This window comes from Anoplophora glabripennis, unplaced genomic scaffold, assembly GCF_000390285.2.
Source record: "Anoplophora glabripennis isolate ALB-LARVAE unplaced genomic scaffold, Agla_2.0 scaffold134, whole genome shotgun sequence".
Classification (NCBI taxonomy): Eukaryota; Metazoa; Arthropoda; class Insecta; order Coleoptera; family Cerambycidae; genus Anoplophora; species Anoplophora glabripennis.
In genome coordinates this window covers 393,134-400,823 of record NW_019416384.1, presented here as the reverse complement: position 1 = coordinate 400,823, position 7,690 = coordinate 393,134, and the positions used below count along the sequence as shown (strand labels likewise).

The 7,690-nt window shown below is 31.0% G+C and overlaps 1 protein-coding gene across 4 annotated transcripts in view; it reads right to left on the bottom strand.

The window, feature by feature from the left end:
* The window catches only part of LOC108903825 (phospholipid transfer protein C2CD2L), a 43,208-nt gene extending 35,518 nt beyond the window's left edge, over nt 1-7,690 (bottom strand). For 2 of the 4 annotated variants that reach the window (XM_018706130.1, XM_018706129.1), the window contains exon 1: nt 7,384-7,690. The gene's annotated coding sequence lies outside the window, so the exon portion shown is untranslated. The remainder of the gene's footprint in view (nt 1-7,383) is intronic. The other 2 variants (XM_018706131.1, XM_023454376.1) reach the window with 1 other exon arrangement.

Below are 7,690 nucleotides of genomic sequence, written 5' to 3'. Positions count from 1 at the left end.
GCATAGTGCATAGGAACTATTTTGTTTAGAATACCCCAAAATACCTAAATAAACTTTTTCCGGAGCAAAACAAGTTATTTTTGCAATTTGTTAAAAAAAAAATAGTTTAAAAAAATTGTGACCAGGTTACCAGCCGGTAACATTTTGATCCTCATTCAGAGACATCTCACGGAGGTGATTATGCAAAAAAATCGAATCCACTAATTTTTTCATACGAAGCCGCCGATTTCGCTTTGTCATATACCTAATTATTGTAAGTTGAATATCCTATAATATGGCAACATTGCATCGTCATGTTTACTACGGACCCAGCTGTGCGGTGTTTAAAATTTCTTCTAGTTTGAGAATAATTTTGTCTAATTTTATCTACATATTGTTTACCGATCATATTCACGTTATTATTTGAAATAAATATTAAAAAGTCATACCTGATCAGGGATCGAACCCACTACCTCTCGCATGAAATGCCAACGCGCAACGCTTTGCACCACTGGACTACAAGCTTATGCGGTTCCCATATTCCTTAAATAGTGTTTTCCGCAAAGACAAATAATTTCAAACATTTAATAACTGAATAATCTAAAGCTTATCAAATAATAGGAATGTTATGTCATGACACCTGAGTATTTTCAAAGACGCCGCAGTAAAACGAATAAACAGATGCAAAAAACTATCAAACCATCACGGTTTTAGGTGCAGAAATCTACGAAAATACTAACTTTTTTATATATAACTCCACATATAAATATTCTTATAACATTTACTTGCTTAGTCCCACATATAAAATTGTTTACTTTTATTTATAAGTACGTGAAAATAATTCTTAAAATGGGGGTTTAGGAAAACAGAAAACGCATGTTTTACAAACGCTTTTTTTAGTTATTATTTTATTTGGGTAAATTTAAATGGTAACAATGAATAAACAAAACATCAAGGATTTTATTTTTGTGCTTACTTTTGTTCTACATGTTTTACTTTTCAAGATTTCAGTACCTAAAAACGCCAGAAATTTCACAATTTCTCGGCCAGGAATATGGCCACCTTAACCTGTATAAAGTTCACAGGCAACAAATATAATTAAAAAATTCCTTAGTATCGTACGATACGAATGTATCAGAATAAATATAAAATAAACTCCTAACCGTTAGTTTTAAACTGTTTTTAAAAAAATGCATTGTTTGGGGAAATTAATTTAGAAGGGTAAGTACAAGCAAAGAGAATCGTACATAATATTAACGGGTTTACTTTATACCACTTTATACAGGGTGAGTCAGTTTTTTGTAGTAGGATTTTAACAGTTGATAGAGAATCATTTTTTAATAAGAAAAGTTCCTATAAACGTAGGTCTTAGAACGCTTCGTTTGTGAGATCTAAGGTGTTAAAAACAAACTTTTTTTAAGAATTTTTCTTAATATCTAAAAGACCAACATATATTGAACTGAAATTGAACAACCAAGGTACAAAGGAAAAGTAATGACTGAAAAGTAATATAAAATGAGTGTAAAAGAGAATGTGGATTGATGAGAATAAAATAAAATGTGCAAACCGAGAATCCATATGATAACTATCAAGAAGTTCAGTGTATGATAGTGAGACGTCGATTTGTCAAATTGAAGATTATGACATAACATCTATACTGTTCGTTTTGCAAAGAGATCCTTTCAATTTTTGTTTCAAATTGCTAGTATATTGCTTTAGATCACGAAAAATTTATTTAATATTAATTATTACTACATATATTTTCGACTGGAATAATTTTATAATCTATAATCGAGCTATTCAAATACATATAACGCATCAGTCGAAGCATTAAATACAGCGTACAGTGTTGCCATATTTCCTTTCATTGGATCAGATGTTTGTTCAAATTTGTCAAAACGTTATCTATTCATTCCATTATCTCAATAATTACATTGTAAGTGCATATTTTTATTGTTTTAAAATTTTTAGTAATATTTAATTCTTTAATTACAATTTTATTTTTCCGATCCTAACCATTTTTAAGAGCAATATTCATGTTTGATTAAAGTTTTTTCCCAACTCCCATAAGAGCCTGTGTAAAAGAGCATAATTTTTAAAATAATTTTTCAAAAAAACTACGTTGTCAATCGATCTGATATTTTTACACAAGTCAGTTTGCATATTTATTAACAGATTTCAATTGCTTTGAAAACATTCTTACCATTTTTCTTTTGGTATCGAACCTCCTTAAAATGCTACTCGGGCTTGAACGAACAAGTTCAATGTCAAAGAAAACTATCGTGTCATGATGAATTTCTAATTATGTTCCATTTTTATTTAGCAGTAAGTACCACAGATTTCCATTTCACCAATTTGAAAAACTTTTGTAGGGGTCGAACCATTTGTTATTAAATTTAAAACATTCTTTGCCATATTCACCCATCCCATGGGTTGTTTAAGCGATAGATGAGTATCAAATTTAATATGAATATCTCAGTTAATTCAGGAAATAAGAAAAAAATATTTTATCTAATTTTGTTATTTCGAGGAGGAAGTATATCTGAAAAATTGTTCGTCTGTACTATTTATGTACAAAGGTAGGTACCATTACATTTTTCCACGATACGAAAATTGAAAAATTAATTTCTGTTAAATATGCGAATGAGTTTTACATACAAACAGATGATTACTGAACAGCTTCTTCTAATCTCTTTTTACCAGTTGATTCTTTCACTTCCCCGTCAAGGAATCAAATTAAATAGTTTATGGAAATCGCAAGCAATAAACATATGTACTTTGTGAACAACAAGGAAGTTTTACGACGAGGGAAGTACATAAAATCATCCCATAGGGCAGACTTCTGATTTACGACTCGTCGTTAACAAACCAATAAAATGATTTAATAGTCCAAGAGGATATTTTCGATGCAATGAGCTTACAGAAAGGATTTGAGGCATTAAAGATTTCCCTCTGCTCAAACTTGACCAGGCTTAACGTCATATCGAACTATCAAAATAGAAAACAGAACCTTAACAAATCAGATCTTGCTTTGAAAAAAAAACGATCATGTATCAGAACTTCTAGAATGGCACTGAATTTTTTTTTATCCCTGTAATATTTTCAGAATGTGAATCCAAAAGAAGCAGAAACTGATAAAAGAACTGATGAGTAGATGCAAAATAAACTAGATGTAGCTTTAAAAAAAAAAACGTACATCTTACAAAGTTCTACGTGAATTATTCGTTCGTCGGCGTCGCGACGTCGGCATCGATATTTTACAGCTACTTCCCCCTGAAATAAGGCCAAGTAATATACCCGGGTTCACAGGCCCCTCAAAGTAAGTACACACATTGTTCCTCGTGTCTTCAGTTTTTACATAGTTAACAAAACTTTTTCATTGTAATACAAGTTCGGCAGCATTGTAGAGGACTTTGATCGCGGTGCTAGCTGCTGTCAATAGTACCAATTTGAAAACAAACGATGATTAATTAAAATTCCACTTAAAAAAAAAGTGAAGTGGAATCCTTTTCATGGCAATAATTTGACCCCCAAATTTAGCCCACAATTAGGTAAGTCACCCTTTAAGTAACTAAGCACAGTTAAATTAGTGATAATTAATAACGGTTATTTTTGATGTATTACAGCTGAACTCTAATCGTAACAATCAAATGCCAAGGACATATTTAGTCTCGTTCTAACAGATTTGAGGTTCGCCTTGAGGGTACTCCATAAATTTTATACGAGGGACGTTGGCAAATTTCAATTTTTCCCCCCATTGTTTTTTTATTGCGAAATCAAAGTATGTTATCAGGGAAACAAATGAATAGGTATTAATTTAAGAAGGCTGAAACATTTTTGCATGAAATAATATAGGAACGCATTCAGCGACAGTCTTTCATTTGTTCAACTTCCTATTTGAATAATAATTACTGTAACTAGTTTGTACCTACTTATTTGCGTAGGTACTATGACTCAAATAAGTTAAAAAATAAATATTTCTGTACATATCATTAAAATGTACTTTCGAAATTTCAAATAGCAAGTAGCAAGCCTTGGCTTGGAAAACTGAAACAATTGTGTTGTGTAAACACCACTACTACAGTTTTAATACATAGGTAGGTTAGAATATATTTTTAACAAAATATGACATTGATGGTTCCATCTTACAAACAATAATTACTTGTTTTTCCATAGCACACTTTGTGAATTTGTGGAACATTTCTTCTTAAATTGATGTTCAATTGTTTTTTTGATGGCATATCGTGATTCAGCAGGACGTTTTACACATGCATGTGTACCTGTCGTTCAAACAGCAAAGTACATTTCAATAAAAAGAGATGTAGGGTGATTTTTAGCTATCTCTACACAAAATTGAACTAATGTTTAAATTCACGAAATGTTAAGTGCCAAATAAATAATATTTAATACAATAATATATAATTAACTCACTGTTAATTAAAAGTGAAGTTGAGAATACTGAAAAACGTCCATTAAAAATTACACAGATATAAATCGACTAAGAAAGTTTTGCAGAAAGAGCAATAAGTATGGGGATAACAGTCAGAAAATTTTATTTTTTACAACCAGTTTAAAGGAAACTCAATTTGGAATATTTTTACATTANGTACAATATTGCTATAAACAGAATAAAAGAATAATACGAATTTATGAAACATTTTATTATTTCTAATTAGTATTGCTAACAGTAGTAAAAAATTGTTGAATATTCATCCAATAGATATTTTGAAAGCGTTCAGAGCCGTACTCAGGAAAAATTTTTAATTATAGCTAAAACAGACTAAAAACTTTTTAAGCGATTACAACAGTAATATCCTCTTATTCGGAATTAAAAATGACTGGATTTTGTCATAAAAATAGTAGCGACGTATTTAAAAAAATGAATCCGATGATGGCCCTTCGAAGACGAAACGTCGGATTGCAAAAATGTTGACGCCATTGTATGGAGCGAAAAAAGTGGCATTGTGAATATGTAATTTATTTTAAAATTCGTTTTCAAATAAAAGCAAAATTTCGGGTTTTTCCGGATATTTCCGGAATTAACCGGAATTTTTAAAGCATATTCTTAGGTATAAAAAAACACAACTTTTTTCTAATCTGAGCCACCCCGTGTCTTTTACAGTTTCCTATATCCTAATGCTATCCCATCCTTATCTTGGACACACTGTATATCTATGAATTCATAAAACTTAAAAAAAAAATAAGTACACTATCGATCCTACAAAAAAAAAAAATATTATTTATTCACTATTCGACTTAATGTTTATACCAATACCTCTACTGTATAAAAATAGTTTTGTGTCAAACAATGAGGAATGAGAGTTTTTTTTGTATTTTTTCCATACAATTGAATGGTGTAATCAGTTTTTGATTTTTTTTTTAAATTTAAACAAATTATCAACAATTATTACTGAAAAATTCATTGCTGCGTAATTTTTTATTTTTTTGCATTTTTGAGCATGTTTTTGAACTGCGATTACAATTTTTTTTATTTCACCAAAAGTATATGTCAAAACGAAAAAAATGATAACCGGCAGAACTCTGTACGATAATTTTTAGTAGTTTTACTAGTTTAAGTAGAATTTTTCTTTGAAAAAAAAAATGTTTCAGACCGAAAAAATGAATATCTCAGAAACTTTTTGATTTTTTTAACTAAAAAAATTTGAGGTTATTTAAGACAGAGAAAGGTATACTCTCACCAAATTTCGTCAAAATTAAATTATTTTTGCGGAAATGAAAAATAAAAGACAAAAAATCAGAAAAAAACATGTTTTTCGCATTTTTCTCGGAAATTTTGAGGTTATGTTAAAAATGATTTCTACAAAAGTTGTAGATTTTTGCATGATCTACAACTTTTGTATTAGATACTTTTTTGTTTGACGTCAACTTTCGCCAGACATCCCAATGATACAATTAACCCTCCGCCGTCCCTGCTCACGCATTTATTTTTTTTTTTTTTCGTTTATTATAAGCCCCTTTATCCTTTCCACTTATGAAAGTCCAAGTAATTTTCTTTTTTTCCCCCTCTAAATGAGTTATTTTGATCTGTCTGTTAATATAATTTTGACAACGTCCATTAAAAATTGCAGATAAATCGACTAAGAATGTTTTGCAGAAAGTGCAATAAGTATTGGGACATCAGTCAGAAAATGTTATTTTCAACAACCAGTTTAAAGGAAACTCAATTTGGAATATTTTTACGTTATCTTAAAACCGTTGCCTTATCTTGTAATCCGACTGCATTTTTGATAACCCGCTAGGAGTGGCATAAAAACAAATGGGAAATCCCGCGAACTATCCGAAATCCTCTCGTATTAGTTCTTCCATTTTTGGAAATCGCCTTGTGACTACACACACAACGCAATACCTATTTATATCCCACGATTTCACTATCATCTTCAGTCCTCATTAAGAATAAATATCGTTAATTAGCGAGCACTTCGCTAACGAAATTAGCTCATCTGATTATTTTACCAAAACAGCACTAATTAACATGTTAATTGGCGACACACTTGCATAATTATCACCCGAACGCGTTTTGTTATGGAAACCGTCCGCTGGTCCTTTTGTTTGGATTCGAAACGGAAATGGTACACAAACGTAAAAAGACGATTCTTGAAGCGGATCGAATCTCTACGGTGGAATGAACATGTTTTATTCGTTTTTGCTCGCAAGAGTGACTCGATGAGGTAATTAAAATACTGAAAACGGTATTATACATATTTTCATATATGTCAAATGTAAGATATAAAAAATTTATTTTCAGGTTTCTTTAGTTGTAAAAATTTTCCCTGTTTGGCGTTTTTGTTCCTGTTTCAATTCAAATCAATCAATGTATAAAAGTCGTTTCTCGACATTACGATTCAAACTATATTCGACATTCGTTGCTGATTTATTTACAAGAATACAAGTGGGCGAAGAGATTGTAATATTCTTATTACCTAATAGTTGTAAACGAAAGTCGTTACTGGAGAAAGCATAGTTAATTGCAAATTAAATTTGTTATATCTGTGCCTAAAAACGCCAACTTTAAAATTTTGATTCTGATAGATCAACCGAGAAAAAATAATCAGGTATAATAAGTAGGTACGTATTTTGAGACAGATTATTGTGATCTAAGAGTGTTGAGTGACTGTAACCGAAAATAAATCAATACCTACTTGTCTTAATTTTTATAAATCATTGTTAGGTACGTTTCTGGTTTCTGTTATAATTCTAAAAATGAATTGATAGATAATTAATTTTATATCTACCCAAAAGGGACTGAAGTTGGGATCTACAAGCTACATACCTTCAAAATCATATACCTATAATAATCAAGTAACACAACAATACGTTTCAACCAAAAATAAAAAAAATTAAAAGCGATGCTAGGAGAGCTCAAGAAAGATATTGTTTACTTACCTCGACAATAACAAATCAATACGGCGGGTTAACCAAACAAACCAACGTAACTTTTTTTTTCTGTAACGGATGAACAACGGCAGCTAGACAGAATAAAAAAGGTCACCGGGCAAAGCAGGCCTGCAGGATCGACACTCTTATATATGCGAACTGTTACTTTTTGCTGTATAAAACGAAGGATGTTACCTCACTACCACTGTGCGCCATACACTGATTCTTCATCAACAGAGTGAACTGAACAGACAACAGAGACCGGTCGCGTATAGCGAGGTTGCCCAAACACCGCGAGTCGATAAGCGGAAACAAA